This window comes from Triturus cristatus, chromosome 1_1 (genome assembly GCF_964204655.1).
Source record: "Triturus cristatus chromosome 1_1, aTriCri1.1, whole genome shotgun sequence".
Lineage (NCBI taxonomy): Eukaryota > Metazoa > Chordata > Amphibia > Caudata > Salamandridae > Triturus > Triturus cristatus.
The window spans coordinates 1311408575-1311427922 of record NC_140579.1 but is presented as its reverse complement, the minus strand read 5'-3'; the positions used below and the strand labels follow the sequence as shown (position 1 = coordinate 1311427922).

At 48.2% G+C, this 19348-nt stretch overlaps 1 long non-coding RNA gene across 1 annotated transcript in view; it reads left to right on the top strand.

The window, feature by feature from the left end:
• LOC146872020 (uncharacterized) overlaps window positions 1–19348 on the top strand; it is a 99076-nt gene that overhangs the window by 66669 nt on the left and 13059 nt on the right. The window contains exon 2 of the long non-coding RNA XR_014959637.1: window positions 14706–14809. This is a non-coding gene — a long non-coding RNA (uncharacterized LOC146872020). The remainder of the gene's footprint in view (window positions 1–14705; window positions 14810–19348) is intronic.

Here is a 19348-nt window from a genome sequence, read left to right as displayed (position 1 = left end):
CAATACACATGATATCCGCCCGTCTCCTGACTGGCCACTTGGGCTTTGGCCTGTCGCCGCATGCCTTCAAGCGTGGGGCACGCCCTTTGCGCCTGACAAAATTCCTCCCGGGTAGGCCCTCCTTCCACATCCACCTCCACGGACTCCGGGGGCACCTCTGCGGCCTCCCCATCCATCTCACGGGGTGTGTCCTCTACCACCTTCTCCTCTCCACACTCAGCATTGGGTTGGGCCATTATCCCAGGCTCCAGCCCGGGTTGAGTTCCATGCTGGGCAGCCATGGACCGCGTGACTACGCAAGTCCACCCTGGTAATCCCAGCATCTCGGTATGAGCTCGAAACTCTACATCTTTCCACTTGGTGTGCTCCAGGTCGTTCCCTAACAAGCACCCCACAGGCAAGGCAGGGCTCACCGCAACTCTTAGTAGGCCTTTGACTCCTCCCCACTCAAATGGAACTCGAGCCACTGGATAGTGACTCACACTGCCGTCAGCCAATACGGCCGGATGGAACTCCTCGGGGACTACTTGGTCTGGGGACACCAGCCGCCTCACTACGGTGGTCATGCCGGCACCTGTGTCCCTCAGAGCCTCCACCTCCTCCCCGTTAACTCTCACCCTCTGCTGGTATTTAGCAGTGTTCGGGGGCAGGGACACTACGGGGACCATCTCTCTATCCCCGAGTGAAACCAGGGTCAGGCCTGTCCACTTCCCTTCCCTATCTAAGGGCAGCTCCACCCCAAGCACTACACTACTTACCCCTGGGCTCTTCCCGCCCGTTGGGACTGGGGGTCTCTTGCGACACTTGGGATCTCCTTTGTAGTGTCCAATTTCCCCACATTCGTAGCACCTCACAATCCTTGGCTGCTGACTCCTGTCAGGGTAAGTGGGCTTTGGGGAATTGGACGGAGGTGGGGTTCCTACTCCTTTCCCAAACTGCTTATTTTGGGGGCCTCTCGAGAACTCCACCTTTTTATCTCCCCCCTCTTTCTTCTGGGGGAAACCCTGTCCGCCCTTCGAGCCATCTCCCCCGGGGCCCTTGTGAGACACCCGGGTGCTCACCCAAATATCCGCCTCCTCCGCAAGCTCACGGGGATCCGTTAACTTGCGGTCCACCAGATGTTGGCGCAGCTCCGGAAAGCACTTATCCAAGAGGTGCTCCCTTAAAAAAAGATTGTACAACCCTTGGTAGTCCTGCTCCTCGCTGCCACGCACCTAACCATCTAGTGCCTTACGGGCATAGTCAAAAAAATCCACCCAATTCTGTGTGGACAGCTTATGGCTGCCACGGAACTTCTGCCTATACCTCTCGGGGTTGAGACCAAATTTCTTTAGTAGGACCTCTTTCATGGGGGCATACCTAACCTGATCCGCCTTGGCTAAATACAAAAGGGTGTCCCTGACATTGGGAGGTGTATAGCGATACAGGCCACCTCCCCAGTTGCTCTCGGGTACCCCATGGGCAGTCAAGGCCACCTCGTATGCCTCCAGCCACTTGGCAATATCATCCCCCACCGTGTAACTGGCAATGACTTCTTTGGGCAAATAAAATTTTGACTCTAGGGGATCTTTTGGTACGCTGCCACCATTGTCCTTATTGGACGCATTCAACTGGAGAGCGCGCAGCTCCAACTCTTTCAGCTGAAGCTCGTGCGCCAGCTTCTTTTCTTCCATTGCCCATCTCTTGTTTTCTCTTTCTTGCTCTAATTTGGCTAGCTCCCATTTCAACTGTCTCTCCTCCCTCCTGTCCTCATACTCCTCTGGAGACGCACTCCTCCTAGACCCTGTCCTACTGCTGGCCCCAGAACGTCTCCCTGGTGGCACATTTTCAGACATATCCACGTTGAGCAGGTCCAGCTCCTCCTGCGTGCTCTCCTCCTGAGGTGCATCCTGCGCCCCCTGTCCCTCATCCTCTCTCCCCTCTGGGTGGGCCTCTACCCATGCTCTTAAGGTGGTACGGAGTTCCGGTCCTTTGGCCCGCCGCACCACAGGCACCCCCATCCCCTGCCCGAATTCTCTCAGTTGCCTTACAGAATACCCCTCAAGGCCGGCTACCCGCAACTCCATCGTGACAGGTGGGGACCTCGATATCAAGGAGAAAAAATACTAGGATACGGGTGACAGTGTCAGGCTAACTAGGATTCTACACCCTCAGTCTGGACAGTGGAATTCAATCAATGCAGTAATAAACAGTTGCAGAGCTTAACCACAATAGGTGTCTAATTGCGGCGCCCTCCGCTTCACTGGAGGGTGCTGTATGGTCACAGGTCCTTATCCCACCGCTCGCCAACAATGTAGGACCAGGGGTCACCAGGCCCTAAGGGGGTAACGTGACTCGCGTGGGTGGGCACCCGAAGGCTTAAGTGTAAAGCGACCATACAACACACACATCCCCTGAAGCAGGAAACGCACGCAATAACGGACACCACACAGTAGGTTCAATGGAAGTCAATCAGTTTATCTAGTTCAGATTAGGTTCAAAGGCAATTCATTAGGTTCCCACTGGCAGTACCAGTATACATTCAAAAGCATTTCATTACACTTTAAATTGGCAATACCTGAGTACCGTGAATGTCAGGTTCAAAAGCGTGTCATTACACTCCCATGGGTAATACCTGAATACCTTGAACGGGTATGGGACCCAGACGCGACACCTGGTGATCCTGGAGGAGCGTCAAACACATTTGTTAAATACAACGCTGCGCGTAGCAACTTAGAAGTAGGCAGAGGGGCATAGCACTGTACATGGCCCTGGAATTACGCTTAAGATCAGGCCTAGTTCCCTAGTGCGTTACGCAGCGTTGGCATCCCGCTTTACAGTAGGCCTAGGATCATAGCGATTGGATAACACTCTAAATCAGGCCTCTGATCATAACGATTGAATAACACTTCAAATCAGGCTTCTGATCATAACGTTTGAATGACACTTCAAATCAGGCTTCTGATCATAACGTTTGAATAACACTTCAAATCAGGCTTCTGATCATAACGTTTAAATAACACTCTAACTCAGGCTTCTGATCATAACGTTTGAATAACACTTCAAATCAGGCTTCTGATCATAACGTTTGATTAACACTTCAAATCAGGGAAGCATGGGTGGGTCGAGCCTGCAGTGAGTTTGGCTGGATTGTTCCTCGGGGCCTTACATGAGGCAGTCCTCGCGCTGCCCCTAGAAGACAGTCAGGAGTCCGTATGGGACAGCGGGGGATCGCCCCGGGGGAGGGGCGTGCTCCGGGCCTTTGGGGCCTCCCTGCGTCGCGTGTCTTCCTCCTCCCCGGCGGAGACCTCCCGGCGATCTCCGGGTCGAGGGCCTCACTCGTGGCTTCCGGCAGTGGGGGAACAAAGCGCGGGGCTCCTGGTCGGATCGGACGTGACCGGGGAGCTCCGTTGCCCTCGCCGGGGCTTCCGGGGTTTCCTTCGGTGCCTCAAGGGCCCGCGCCCGCAGTTGCCAATGGCAGTGCGGTCTGCGGGGGTGCGGCCCAACCCACCACTGGGGCTACGGCAGGGGCGGCGCTCGGCAGTCCGCCCCGTCAGGTGACTGGGGATCTGGCTACAGGCCTACGCGGCCGCATCAAGGCTTCGGGGCCCAACGAGGCCTTCCCGGCGCTGGGGGTCGCGACTCTTCGGCTGCAATGGCAGCGGCGGGGCCCCGGGCTTCTCTGCGGGCCCCGGTGACGACAGGGAGCAGACTTCCGGCCCTGGGCCGCAGCGGTGAGAATACCTCCGATCCCCTCACCAGGGGAGGGGGGCAGAAATTAAGGGGTGACTTCGGCACACAGCGCCCGTGGCCGGACTGGCAAGGGGGGTCCCAGGTAAGGTCGGGGAGCGCAGGGGTCACAGCGCTAGTACCTGGTTAATCCCCCGGCAGTCCGTCAGTAAGTTCCAGCTTCAAGTTTCAGCATTCAGTTTCAGCATTAAGTTTCAACATTCAGTTTCAGCATTAAGTTTCAGCATTCAGTTTCAGCATTAAGTTTCAGCATTCTTTGTGGCGCAGTTGACTCTGGCGCCCTTGGGGGTTCCATTGCTTGAGGGGGGGTTTGAGTTGGTGACTAGTTCGCTCCTAGTCAAGCTTGGCAGATGGCCCCCAGGGTTCCCCTCCCGCTGGGCTAGATCAGTGGGCTAGTACAGGATCCCTCACTCACTTAAAAGGCAGCACCTTATCCCTGTCACTTTCAGAGGTATAAGTCCCTGAATAGGTCCTACCGCCTAAAACTCCTGCGTGGGTTCCCCAGGTCTGCGTTACTCCAACTGACTAGAAAAAGTTCCCTCCCTCTGTTAAGTAGCCCTAGGTCAGGTGACCACTATCCAAGGCAGCAAAAAGTAAACCACACCTCCCTTCTAGAAGGTTCCAGCACATTCCAGGAGCTTCCCCATTCTACCTATGGGACAAAAAAGGCGGGCTGGTGTTGCAACATTGTTGTGGGGTTCCAGCTGGCTCCTGGCAGCTAGGGTGCTACTAGAAAGGCCACTCTGCAGTAGCAGGGGCCTGTGGCAGCCATCTTGGGAGAAGGGAGCACCTGCACCTTAACATTGATTGGCAATGAAAAGGCGCCCGGAGACCTAAGTCCAACAAAAAGATGAGGGTGGAAAAAATGAGGCACGATCAAAAATAGAGGGGGAGACCACCCTAGGGCTGACAGGTCTAACACAGAGGAAAGGCAACCCTGGACGGTGAGGACTGCCAAGTACACAAAAGAGTGCACAAGAGACTTGCCATGCCAGAGTGGCGCAGGAATGCACCAGGAGTCCCATTCAGAGGCAGTTATGGGTACATTAGCCAAGGCGGACGAGGACAGCGAATTTGGACCCGAAGAAGAGCGCAGCCACCAGCGCGCAAAAGGGAGTGACCAGGAGAAGGTTGACGAAGCGGTGACGCAGCCCTCCAGAAGAACTGAAGCCAACCTGGGAGAGAGTGCAGCGATGCCTGGCGGCCACAGGCTGTCGCTGCAGCAGTAAGGAAGAGACAAGAGCACCACCACACGAACCAACGGTGGTTCTAGAACTCAGCACCAGGCAAGTGCGAAGAAGCGCAGGAATAGTGGATACAGCACCAGGAGCGCAAGGACTGGGGAGAATGCGCAGTAAGTGCGTCCAACGCAGCAACCAGAGGGCGTAGTCTGAAGCGCGCCAAAGCAATGCGACTGCGGGGAGAAGAAGTAGTTGCGCAGACCACCAGAAGCACGAAGACCCGCGGGAAAAGGAGGAAGCCGACCAGCCAGATGGTCGCAAAGAAGAAGCCGACCAGCCAGATGGTCGCAAGGGAGAAGCTGACCTGTCAGACGGTCGCAAGGAGGATGGAGCAGACCCACCAGATGGTTGTAAGGAAGAAGCCGACCCACCAGATGGTCGCAAGAAGGATGCCGACCTACAAGAGGTCAGAGAGCACACTGACCTGTCAAGAGGTCAGAGAGGGACGTCAATGAAGAGGACAACAGGAGAGGTCCGTGAAGAGGGCCAGAAAGAGACGGACGAGAGGTCCAACAACATCACTTTGGAATCAGAAGTAATCGTGAGAAAGAAGGTCGCGACGACCGGTCCAGTCACAGAGTGAAAAGAAGACAGTGTCCTAGTGCTGGGACAAGACCAGAGGGAAACGTGTAGAGTGCACGCTACACGGAGAAGCCTGGTAAGGACGAGCAAGAAGGCGAGAAGACCGGACCGCGTCACAAAGAAAGGAAAAGAAAGACCGATCCTGAGTGGCACGATGCTGCGACGAAGGAAGAAGAGAAGGAGAGTAGAAGAGCAAAGAGGTGTGCGTGACAGATCAACACAACACACACCAGAAGGGGAACACCCGAAGAGGAAAGGAGAAGAGCAAAGAGGTGTGCGTGACATATCAACACAACACACACCGGAAGGGGAACACCCGAAGAGGAAAGTGAGAAGGTGCATTGGCATCCGAACACAGTACCTGGAAAACATCAGCACCACTGGGAGTACACGTCTATGTGCAAACCCGAAGGTCACCCGGGGACGACAGAGGCGAGCAGGCCGGTCCGTTGGTAACAACCACCTCTGGGATGGAACGGACATAGGACCGTGGATATCCAAGGGGCAGAGGCCTCAGGGACACCGGTGGCAGCGGGTCTCGAAACGAGAGCTGTTGAAGCTTGCTCTGGAGATCCTGGGAGAACAGAAGTAGCGCGCGAAGGACCAAGTGCCAACAACACCCTTTTCAGGTGGAGCTTTGGACACGGAGAGAGGACCCGTAGCGACTCCTCCAACGCGGTTGGAGCGACAAGGCGGCAGTCCACCGGTCCAGTGGAAGCCTGGCAGCAAAGGGCCTCCGGGTCGTCCAGTGAGAGGGGACACCCACGAACGAGAGAGGGGTATCCGTGAGAGGGATATCCTGCAACTGTGAATCCTGTTAGAAGACAACCACCAGTTGGAGGAAACACCGCTACCAGGACTATACAGCGGAAAGTAAAACGTCAATGGTCCACCATCGTTCCATCTACACTTTTCACCGACGGCAGTACAGGAAGAAGGAGACTGTAAAGTACACTTCCACGGGGCATGTCCAAACAAGCACATCCACAGAGCACCCGGACATCGTGCCAAGGAGACAGAGTGGTCCCGGCTGCAAGGATACCATCGCCGGCAGCTGACCATCAGAGAAGAGACTACGTGGAAGTCATTATCACTGACTTATATTTTGTTTGTAATTTGTGTTCTCTCCCACAGGTTCGGACTTCTTTCTGTTTTGACCTTTATTAAAGTTTGGGAGGGATGTAGTGATCCTCCGATCAGCAGTCTAGTGTTCCAGCATGTTTAACACCCACCTACCACAGGTGTCACGAGTCACGTGACCCTGGCAATAAAAGGGGCCGAGCGCACGTGCTCTGGGCCAGTCATCTAACCATATAGATTGTGTCTGCGTCCATTACTTTCACCAGCATGTGGGCCTGCGGCCCAAATACTACACCGGCCTGGGATTGCCTTTTTTGGCTTAACTCCCCTAAAATCTCCCCCCCTTGGATCTTTTCTACTTGTCGGGGGTACGGTTTGCCTGCGTTCCTCACCTCTCTGGTTTCCCTCTTCAGGACACAAGACCTCCTGTGGATTTGTCGTCGAAGTTTTCCGGCGGCGGCATCGGAGCAACATGGCCGATGTCCGGTGGGGCTGTACACTGCCGCTGCCATCACCTACCCAGCCGGACATCGGGCACAGTGCCCCTCATCACTCCGCTGGTCCGTCTTTCTTCCCCCGCCTTCCTGTGAACTCCCGTGGGTCTGCCGGCTGCCTGTCTGCCTCGCTGCAGCTGATACCTGACTCTGCTGTCCGGGCGGTCCCGTCGATCTACGCTTGCCTTACCAGACAATTGTTGAGAATTCCTATCTTCCGGCGTCGCCGCTTTGGGGCTGCAGTTGAATCGTGTGGATCTTGCGACCCCGGACGGATTTTCCTGGAGAGTGCCGCGATGCAGAAGCCCGTCTTTCCGAGCTTGTTTTCCCCTTTGGCTGTGTCGCGCCCTCCTGACCCCGCAACTGCCATTCCCTTACGGATCCGAGCCTGCGCTGACTTCTCCCCATACTTTCGATGCCCGGCGAGGGATCGATGACACCCTGCTGTTCCTCCTTCAAATTTTGGTGACTTTGCCTTCTCATTCAGCCTTGTTCCTGTGGTAGTTGTTCTCTCTGACTTTTCATGTATTACATGCCATTTTGTTGTGAGGTATTTACCTTCATGACCTGGAACCTCCATCTTGTGGCTGCAACTGACACACCAACTAATCCTCACTGTTGGTCAGCGCCTTCCTTCCGCCTTTTGACCATTGCCCTCAGATTACCCCCATATTTGAATCTTGCCCCTTCACAGCATTATCCCAATGAGGCACCCTTCACGTCTTTATTTTGCAGTCCAACGCGGTGAGGGTGACCGGCCTCACATTGGGTGATCTCAGGAATCACCACTGGTTTTGTCAACTTCTGACCTTTATGGTGTTCCCTGCTAGTACTTTACACCTTGGCCTGCTCCATTGGTCTTGTTTTACTCATCATTTAACTGAACCAGCAACCAATGTAGCAGTAATTTTAGGTAACGTTTTCCTCAGGGACCCCTACGGACCCAAGACCACCGTCCCTAAATGCAACACCACTTGAACACCTGGCTGGACGATGGCAAGAATTTCCTGCTCTGTAAATATGTAATTATTATTATTATTATTATTAGTGAGTTTTATAACGCGCCTGGTTACCCTTGGGCATCCCCGCGCTTATCCAGAATGAAAACGCCATGACATGAGGCTCCGGTATTAAGCAGGAAACAGGTGAGTTTTTAACAACTTGCGGAAGCGGAGGAAATTTGATTCCAAGCGTAAGTGCAGTGGAAGAGAATTCCATAGAATGGCCACATTGATGGAAAACCATCTGCCCCCAGTTCTTGCCTTCCTAGCTCTCATGACCTGCAGCAGATGTTGATGCTCTGAACGAAGGGAACGAGAGGTCTTATAAGGTTGCACCATATCCCGGAGGATAGGAGGGCCTTTCCCCTGCAAGATTTTATGGGCCATACAGAGTGCCTTAAATTTCACCCTCTCCCTAACGGGAAGCCAGTGCAGCGCCTTCAGCGCAGGGCGGGCAGACTGACGCCTGGGGAGATCCATCAGGAGCCTGGCGGCCGCGTTCTGCACTTGCTGTAATTTATTTAGGGTAGACTCTGGGGCCCCCAGAAACAGCGCATTACTGAAGTCCAGCCGGGAGATGATAAGACCCTGAACAAGTAATCTCCTAGAGACCACAGGGAGAAGAGGTAAGATCTTACGGGCTGAACGGAGCAGACCAAAACACACGCCTGCGGTCTTTTTAGCGTGAGTCTTAAAGGTAAGGTCCTGCTCCAACCACACCCCCAGACTCTTGATCTCCTGTTTGGGGGTGGGAGCCGCTCCCAGGCAACTAGGCCAGCTACTCGGAGACAGGGTGGGAGGGGAGTTTCCCAATATCATCAGTTCCGTTTTGGAGCCGTTAAGCTTGAGTGCTGAGCAACACATCCACTTGAAGATCTTGTCCAAGCAGGTGTGCAGCTGGTCGGGATGGTGAGACGACTGGGGGAGGCCTACCACCAGCTGGGTATCATCAGCATAGCTGATAATCTTGATACCCAGGGGCAGTATCTCATTCTCCAGGGGAGCCATATAAATGTTAAATAGGGTAGGGCTCAACGATGAGCCCTGTGGCACACCACACTGGAGAGAGACCGACGAAGATTTCGAATGGCCTTCCCACACCTCAAACGTACGGCCAACCAAAAAGGAAGAGAACCACTTCAGGGCCAGCCCGGAGACCCCCACCCTCGACAGTCGTTGGAGAAGCACTTGATGATCCACAGTGTCAAATGCCGCACTGAGGTCAAGGAGGATCACTGCCACTGATCCCCCTATGTCCAAAATGCTCCTGGCATGCTCCACGACTGCCAACAGGGCAGTATCGGTCCCCTGACCGGGACGAAAGCCCGTTTGGGAATCACCCAAAAGGGAGTTGGACTCCAAGAAGCCCGAGAGGCGCCGATTGACCAACTTCTCCGCTACCTTGCTAACACCGGGGAGCAGGGAGATAGGCCTAAAGCTGGCAAGGTCAGCGGGGTCCAAGTTGGGCTTCTTTAAGAGAGCCTTGACAACCGCTCCCTTCCAGCTTGGAGGCACTATTCCTTGGGTGAAGGATAAATTTATCAAATCCGTCACTGGACCACCGATGATAGAGGCCACCTGCTTAAGATATTTCAGTGGTGCAGGGTCTTTAGGCGATCCACTTTTCATGGTCGTCAACACTGTGAGCACTTCTTCCTCAGTGACCGACCCAAAGGAGGCCAACTCTGCTGTCCGCGCCCTGGGCAGAAACTCCAACTTACCATCAGAGGAAGTCTCCTCGTCTAACCGAGGGAGTGATGAAAGGATGTTATCTATTTTAGATTTAAAGAAGGAGGCAAGTTCGGAACATTTCCCAGTGGGGTCAGCATGGAGGACTGGAGGTTCGGGGGCTTTTAGAAGTTCCTTGATGACCCTAAAAGATTCTTTTGAGGAGTTGGCCGCCAAGCCTATTCTATTTATTTATTAATAAATAATTGTCCAAGCCTAATCGCTGTTAAAATGTAATCCTGAGTGAATTTGCAATTTGTATATATATAACTCTAACCACTAGTATATGTAGTATACCTTTCTACTTACTACCACTCCTATGTGATCTTAGAGTTTATCTGTTTGTATCTCTTCCTTGAGTGACTTTACAACTTGTACATTTGCAATTTTTGCTGTTTGTATCTCCTATGTAACTCATGTAATCCAAAGTCCTTATGTAACGCAACTGGTTCTTTTGTAAAGCGCTCTGACACCTTCGGGTAATGTTCGTGCTATATAAAATCGCATTAAATATATAAAAACAATAAATTTTGAGCTCGTATAAAACAGCTATCAGGCCGTCCCTCTTGTATCTAATCCTTTTTTCTAACTGAGGTGCTCCCAGAGTCACCTTAAGGATTTTGGGGAGCTCCTGGGCAATACAATTTTGGGTGCCCCTATTTGGAACAACTTTGAATATTATTCCTCATGTTTTACTCATTCAAGCCCTATGCTGCCTAATAATACTGAAGCATACGTTAAAGGTTACATACAGAAATACACAGAAGTGAGATGGAGAAAAAGTTCATTCTCCCAAGGTTCCCTTGGAAGGTGGGAGCCCTGGACAATTACCCGTGCTTTAAAACGTCTTTGGGTACCCCTCACACCACAGCACAGGCCCCTTGCAGGAACCACCATATGCACAGACAAATATGTCATTTTTTAAACAGTAGCGCCCCTCCCCTAGGTCCACTAATGTAGACACCTTTACAAGGCACTTACGGAGCTGGAGTCCTGCACAGTGGCCGGGTGCCCGAATCCCTTTTCTATGATGCAGCGGGAGATTGTCCTACTGGGCGATGGCTTATGAATTCTATTGCACCACGGGCTGTTACCATGATCTAGCCTGGAGGGATGCACTCAGTTATGAGCAATTAACTCCTTATAGTAAGTCAGTGTCTTATAGTAAATACATAACATTTATTGGCCTGCCAGCCGCCTTGTCAATGTTTCTTGCACCTTATAGCGCTGACACAATCGCACATGGGCTTCATGTCTTTCTCAACATTTGGGTTGCTTGTGGTTGTTACTCATGTATGTTCCTTTGTGCAGACCCAGCGGCCTGTGATTTTTAGGGCCACTCTGTGTGAGGCAAGTGTTTCATACAACAAGTTAGTCTTTTGACCTGTTGCGTTGATTGTGCCTTGTTCACTGAAACCACGGTACAGCTGGTTATGAAACATTTAATATATTTATTTTTTGCCACTTAATAACAAGTTTACTTTTGTAGCTGTTTCTGTTTTGTCAGTGTATGATCTAGGTCGCAGCTCATATAAAAGTTGTGGCTACCATTCTCTACAGCCTCAAAGTCCACTTTCATACACCAATAATCAGGGAAAGCTCATATCAAGGTTCTAACTTACATCTTAGCTGCTTCTAAGCTGGATCACATACATATAATAGAAGTCTGTAGGTTTGTGCATGCCAGTCGCTCTTACAGTCATTGCAGATGTTGGGCCTGCATGACAAAGCATGCAGGCCTTCAGCACTGCCCTTAATAATCCTGACCCCCTGATATACCTCAGTATAAAAGAGAGAGGCCCCGCTACTCCAAGAGGCAGGGTTCCATAAACGACGTTAGCATCAACAATAAAATCTCTTGGAGAAGTCTATTCATTCACCTCTTGCATACTGCGCTTCTTATAATCCATACATCCCTTTAGACCCATCTTGACAGGGATCGAACAAAACAATTCTTAACAATTGATATTTAATATTTCGCACCATATAAAAATTGTACAATTACATAGAATTCATAAATTTTAAAAACCAATCTAACATCAAAATATAAATTGAACAATGTGGCACAAAATATCACAAATACACTGTAACAAGAGGGAAAACACATAAGACATACACATTTGTCGTTACATTTTGTTAATTTAAAGGAATCAATGGAATGATTAAGTTATCTAAGCCTTTTTCCATGTATAACAAATTGTTCCTCCAATTTGACTCTGTTGCACTGGGTTTAAAAGAGAAGGCAACTTAAGAAATGTGAGCATGTAAATGGAGGCGTTTCTAACCGAGCCTATCCTGACCAGGTGACTATAGGACAGGTTGTGGAAGAGGAGATGGGTAGGAGTTAGAAGTGATAGTAATGAGGAATGGGAACCACAGAAGGACTATCTGGGATAAAAGGAATCCATGTTGGTGAGGTGTTAAATTGAGAGGAAGACACAGTAGAGGGTAAGGTGCTTGAATAGGAGGATGAAGCACCCGACCTGGTACAAAGATAGAGGTGATCAAGGTAAAGGATCATAATCTCGTGATTTTTAAAGCTGATAATTGAAAGATTGCTGTTAAAATTTTGAAACTGTTAGTTTTCACCTATAGGGAATGTTGGCAGTGGTGGAAATATTTAATGTCTCATAGAAAGAATACACCCACTTGGATGTGCTCTGGGTAAAGAATAAGGAGGTCACTTATATCTTTTCCAATCCAGGCGTAGTGATGTCGGTCTGCAGAGTTCCAGTGCATTTAAGATCTTGTGTTTGAAGGTTTTCACTGCATATTTGGGGAGGTGAGAGGATAAACGATTTTAAAAGAGTTGGGTCAAGATTTGGTAAAGAGTTTGGAAAGTGAAGAAAACTTAGGGAGGGTCATCATTAAGTTAAACAGTAGGATGTGCGGCCAGTGAGAGAGAGTTGATTTACTAAAAGATTGTGAGCTCTGTGTTGGCAGGAGATAATAATAGGGAAAGGTTTAAAAATGATGTAGTAAAAAGTACAGCTTCTTGTCAAAAGAGCTGACCTGTTTCACTTTCCTGAACGCTTGGTGAGGCTTCCTTCTGTAATAGCACTGTATGCTGCTTTGCTTGTCTTGCCCATTTACATGGTTGCAGTTGCTATGGTAGCCAGTAGGGCCAAACAGTTTACCCTGTGCTGGTTTTCCACTTGTCCTCTCTCTATGTTAGTGTCCTTGTTTAAAGGGATGAAGAAAATTGCTGCCCTCGGTGCCTCTGCTGAAGTCACTCTTCTTCTAATCGTGGATGAGCTATTAATTGAGGCATGCCTCTGTCCATGTTCAAAGGCTCTTTTTCAATTGTACTTCCATGTCGTTCAGCAGTCAGAAACACACTCAACTTTGCTTCTGGGCGTCCAGTATCCATTCCAGCCTGCTTCACTGGCACACACATGCTTACCCACTCCCATGGATGTTCTGAATACTTGTTTCTTGACTGCCCGCCAGAAACACAGTTGCAGCTCGCAATTCTTGCGGTTGGGAGGGCGGGGGGGTCGTCCGGGGGTTATTGCATGGGGTTACCGTGAGGGAGTGGGTGTGGTGGTCCACACGCCTCTTCTGGACAGGAACAGGTATGCTCCCTCCCCTCCTGTAAGCCAATCACAACGCTGCAATGGCAGCATTGTGATTGATACAGAGTCCCGGACAGCGCCCAGCCGGGCACCGGGTAGGGAGGCCATTTTCTCTATGTAGGCTGCATGCGGCCTACATAGAGAAAATGTAGAGTGCGCATGACTGCTTTGGTCGGCCCCAGGGTCGACCAAACAGTCAGGGTACTCAGAGTGGTGCAAACCACTCCTCCCCGACCCGCCCACCCCCAACCTGGCATATCCTCCCGCCTGCCCCCAACCAGGCATTCCCCTCCCTTCAGCTTTCTCGCATTATGAGAAGCAGAAAATGAAATGGTATTTAAAATACCATTTTATTTTCTGCTTCTCGCACTGCGAGAAAGCAGTGGGGCGGCGCTCCTCCGCCCTAATGGAGGAGCCGCCACTGCAGATACCCTAGGATCATCAAAAGTAGGTGTGAAATGCAGAGTAGCAAATGAAGGGTAAAACATGTGCAAACTATTGGAAAATGTAATCTGGAGGTGGAAGTTGATCTTAGATGCAGATAGCCCACCTGTGAAACGTCTACAAAGTCACAGAGAGCCAGCACATTATGCTCAATTATCTAAAAACCAAACCACTCACAAAATCAAGATTATTTTTACGGTGTGGTGAGTGTACTCTTTAGGAACTTCTACTCCTGTTTGCCAACTGCAATCTAGTTAGGCTGTCAGATTATGCAGGAAACGATTCCACTAACGTTCCTGGCCCAGCATAAGCAATGGATGATGATAGGCCACCAATCCCCCTCAGCACTTCCCAGAGCAGGTGAATATTGATACACTTGCTCAAAGAAAGGTACTAAGGGAAATAGGAAATAGGATGAGAAAAAAGGGAGACAACAGCCCTACTGGTGTTCCACAGGAGGACTATGGATCCAGGTGTGTTTCTTCACACATTTATAAAGAGTCCAACTTCTATTGCGAACGTCTCAATGAAAATGTTATGCTTCACCTTTCTTGTATTGGTCTCTAGTCAGTAAACTCAGTCAACTTTGCACAGTTCATATTTTCTTTAAGTTCATAAGCACTCAGCTTGTCTTTCTTTTGAACTTCAATGTTCTTTTCCTTTGTGACCTCAAAACATATATTCAATCAGAATGTTTCTCATGCTTAATTGGGACTAAATGTTTCAAAAGAATAGTTCATAAGTTCTTGCTAAAAATAAACAAAAAACTGTGCACAGATCGGGCAAACCTGTACGCATCTGATTATGCTTTTTCTTTTTTTTGTCTTCCAGGTTACCAAAAGTCATGATCGACGCGCTGGGAAGAGATGCCAATCTGAACTGAGGAGTACCGAAACCACAAAGAACCGGATCATGGATTTCCTGAATACTCATAGGTAAGCATAGGAGTTCTTGTGGACAGCTTCTCCAGGAATGGAGACCCTTGGCAAGAAAGACATGGTCCACAGGACGTGGCCTTTATCGGATTCGTTGAAAAATGTCCGCTTCCAGAGTGTTTGGGATTTTCTTGTGTCTTTGGGCCCACAAATTGGCTTTCTTTATGTGGCGCATGAAGCTTCTCTTATAAAAAGATGTCGCACGTAAAGTGCTCTTCTCCAACAGGCGTAGTGCACCAAAAGTCTACAACACAGCTATGATTCTAGGTGAACATAACTTTCTTTTACATAGACAGTTTCTCCAGGCCCACACTCTTGTAGTTCAATCCGCAGGAACATGATGGGGTTTAGCTTTGTGCACCCAAGCTATTGTGAAGGTTGTGACACAGATCCAGAGGGCAGTAGCACAGCCCTGAGCCTAACTGCACCTAGAAATGTGCTTTCCTGGCTCTGTGTGCAATGACAAAATGGCGTGTGACAATGCATGTAAAATGTCTACCTGCTGCAAAACTAATGGTTCTGTGACTTTCCCTTGCCTACCACTCTACCTGTGGTCTGCCAGTTGCTGCCCAAGTCTGACAACTGAAATTAGGTGAATTGTGTGTCTGGACAGCAAGACACAGAAAGGTGGAAATGGGTGTCAATTCACCAAAATGCCTGGGTTAGTGGAAGTGAAATGGTTGACCCTAATGACATCACATGAAGAAACATCACATGACCCTTGACCCTAATTCTTTTCAGGGCGGCTTATGACATGATCCTAACATCACAAAAATTGGCATCACTGAAATTCCATATTAGCTGCATGATTTATATGACAGCATAACACAGATAAATATCTGTTTTATATACCACCTATATTGTGGTGCTGACTTGATCTTTTAAGGTTCGAGGGCATAATACTTGCCCTGAATTGATGTGAATGAGCAAAGGCGAGTAAGATAACCCTTTTTAGGGGGTTTCTCCTCCTGGGAAATATTTTAAAAGAATGGGGTGAAATTTTGTATTTTACTGCACAATTTTCACATACATTTGCCAAAATGCCATAGGCACTCAAGCACAATATACCCTTGAGAGCAAGGGTATAGACTTGGTTGAAAGGCAACTGGCTAACAAGGGTTTCAATTGTGTACAGAGAATTTTCTATGTATTCAACTTCAGTTGTTTATCACAAAAGGTGACAATATAGAATCAAACCTGAATTAGTTAAATCTGTGATTCATAACAAAGTAATTTTCTAAAACATTTAAAGAAAAGAACACAGGTGCATACTAGGAATGAGTTTAGAATAATATTGATTGTATGCAATTGATAGAGCTTTAGGGAGAACAAATCTTAAAGTTCCATATCAACATTAATGTTGCAAAACATGATTAAATAGTTACACATATGAAAGATTAATGTCTACAAAGTCCACTCGAAGTATTGTAAGTCCTTCACACATGATAAATCAACGCAATGATGCAAATCCAGAAGTTGTACTTGGATAAAGTGGGACTTGGCGTTGACATTTCAGTCTCAAATGTATAAAGTCTGCAAGACCATCCTAAGAACAATCACATTTAAGAAATTGTAACAGAGATCCCATACGAATTAATAGAGAAAAGATCATGATAATCTTGGTCATCAGTGACAAAGAGTTAAAAGAATCTAAGTATTGTTAGGTTTAGGTTAATTAATTAAACCCTTGGATCAAGCCTGGCTGAATTAATCAATGCACACAAAATCTCCCAAGTGTGGGTCATATCATTGTCTTGAGGATGTTTTGTAAGATTAATGTCCAACTACTCTCTGTAATAAATTGGAGTTTAAGTTGAAGGGATGAGACCCCACCTCAAATAATAATCAGAATCCTTCTCGAGGTGAACCACTGAAGTCCCTCAATAAACCTGTGCTTAACCCTCTGGTAGTTGGGCAAAAAGCAGTCAGGTTTAACTTAGAGGCAATGTGTAATTTACTTATGCAGTACTCAAATATATTAATAAATAAAATGACAACAAAACAACAAAAATTCAATGAATAGAACCAGAGATATGAATGTTTAAAGTTTGAATTAAAAATATTGCCAAATAGCACAAAGTGCCAACTGTGATCATCTTGTCGCACTTGACCGGATCAAAGTCAAAAGTCAAGGCCAATCGCGATGGAGGGCGGGTCGGGTACCGGGGCCAGATTCATTATAGTGCAAATTTTGCCTTCTGACTTAGAAACGTTTATAAAGGAAAAATGGTCAACACTGAGTCGCCAGAGGGGCATGCTGCAACGGAAGTAGGGTTTGAGGACAGCGGCTTTCTGAAGAGCAGGGTCCCAGTGCAGTCTTCACCAAAGCTCCCAGCAGGCGAAGTCTGAAATGCATGCCCAGGAAGGCCTAGACATTGATCAAATGCTGCTCAACGTTGGTCTTAATGAAGCCTTCTATGTTCTACGTCTGAAAGTCAGATCTCTTTCAGTGGGGAAAACCATTATGTTGAGGGAGGCTAGCGATTTGACGTTGAAGGTTGCAGCTTCGACGGTGACCAGTTCTCCAAGCAGAAAATTGGCCAAAAGTTTCTCTTCTTGTAGTTTGGGAACAGGTGTAGCACATTGTAACACCAGCCAAGTGTCACCACTTGGTAGTTATGACACACTCCAACAGTGGCCAGCAGCGGGGTCCAAGGCAAGCCCAGTTGATACTGACCAGCAGTGAAAGGGGCTCAGGAAGATAGTTGTGTCCTTGTAGCTCAAACAGGAGGTCAGCCATATGGCCCTTGAAGGAGCAAAGGAGAGGCAGGACTAGGTGTTTGGTTCATCTGCCAATGATAAGGTAGGCATGCCTTGAAGCTCAGGAAGGCACTGGCACCTCCAAACAAGACATCCTATCAAGGGAGGAGTTCCCCTACTCACACCCAGAGCCCTTTGTCCACTATCTGGGAGAAATACCCATCTGACCATCAGGGGTCCGATGACAGGTGGATACTGGCAGGAAAGTATTTTGGTTTTAGGCAAAAAAACAACAACTTTCTAAAAGTATAATTTCCAAAATAGTAAAATAAAAATCCAACTTGACCATTAAATTGCATTTTATATTACTATTAAAATGAGTCCTTCAACAATGTCTCTAGCTACTTTCCAAAGTGAATTAAGCATTTATTAAAGGTAATAGTCTAAATCAGTGTGAACAAAATTGGAGGATTATCACTGCTATGACATGTAAAACACTAAATATACATGTCATAATTTTTAAATTCTATGCATCCTGCCCTGTGGGTATGTAGGGACTACACTGGGGATTAAAAAGGAGGTTTTAGACCTGTCAAAAGCTTTGTTTTGCAAAGTTGAAATGACAGTTTAAAACTGTCAGGCTGCATTGGCAGGTCTGGAGAAATGTTTTGCAGGTCTTCTATACTGGGTGGCATAATGAGTCCTGCACCCCAATAGTAGCATTTCATTTGCATGCTCTAGGAAAAGTTTGTTCCATAAACAAGAGACTTTTAAGGAAATTAAATGTGCCAATCATGTTCACAGTAATTTTAACAGGTTTGACAGGAAGGACACAAGCACTTTACCCCTGGTTAGTTGTACAGCCAATAAAAATGGGGTTCAATCAAAAGGCAAACAATCCTGGGTGACAATGTAGGGCCGTCTCTGCAGGGTCACCCCAGATTTTAGCCTCCCTTTGCCTTCCTTTGCTGAACCTGTTTGTGTTGGCTATTGGACTCTGTGCACTTTACTCCTGCTAACCAGTGGTATGTGCTCTCCCTTGAAGACGTGGTAAAAGCTTCCTACACCTGATGAATACATTTAATTTACTTGTTAGGCCCTAGTATGTGGCACTACATGTACCCAGGGCCTGTAAATTAAATGCTACTAGTGGGGTTGCAGCACTCATTGTGCCACCCACTAAAGTAGCTTTGTCAAAACATGTCTCCAGGCATGCTACTGCATCCTAGCTGTGCAGTTTTAAACTGCCATTTTGGCCTGGAAAAAGTACCCCTATGTCAAGCCTAGACCTTCTTTTCTAATTCTTAAAAGCCTTCCCTAAGATAGGCTCTTCCAGCACATAGGGCATGGCGCATGGTATTTAAAAAGTAGGATAAGTGTACTTAAGTTTTACATGTCGTCAGCAGTGAAAAACTCCTAAAGTTGTTTTTTGCTGTTGTAAAGCTATTGCTCACACACACTAATACTGGTTACTTTAATACCCTTTGTAACGGGGAGAGGATGTGGAGTAATGGCCAGAACTGGCAATGCTGGCTCAGCATTCTGTGATTGTGAGCAAATCACTTAATTTCCCCTCACCTACAAAAATGAATATGTCCTTTTGTAATGTAACTGGTGCTCTTATAAAGCTCTCTAATACTGCAGCCCTATACAAAACTGTAAAAGAAAAGGTGAAAACTTCAGTTTGGCAATAGATAGATAAATGCTTCTTCCACTCATATGAATTGTAATTTAAAATCATCTTTTATAGTAAAGTCAGATTTTAAATTACTATTCTGAAAATGCCACTTTTAAAAGGTTAGAATTGTTATGCCTACACCAAATGTGCCTTTCTGTGAA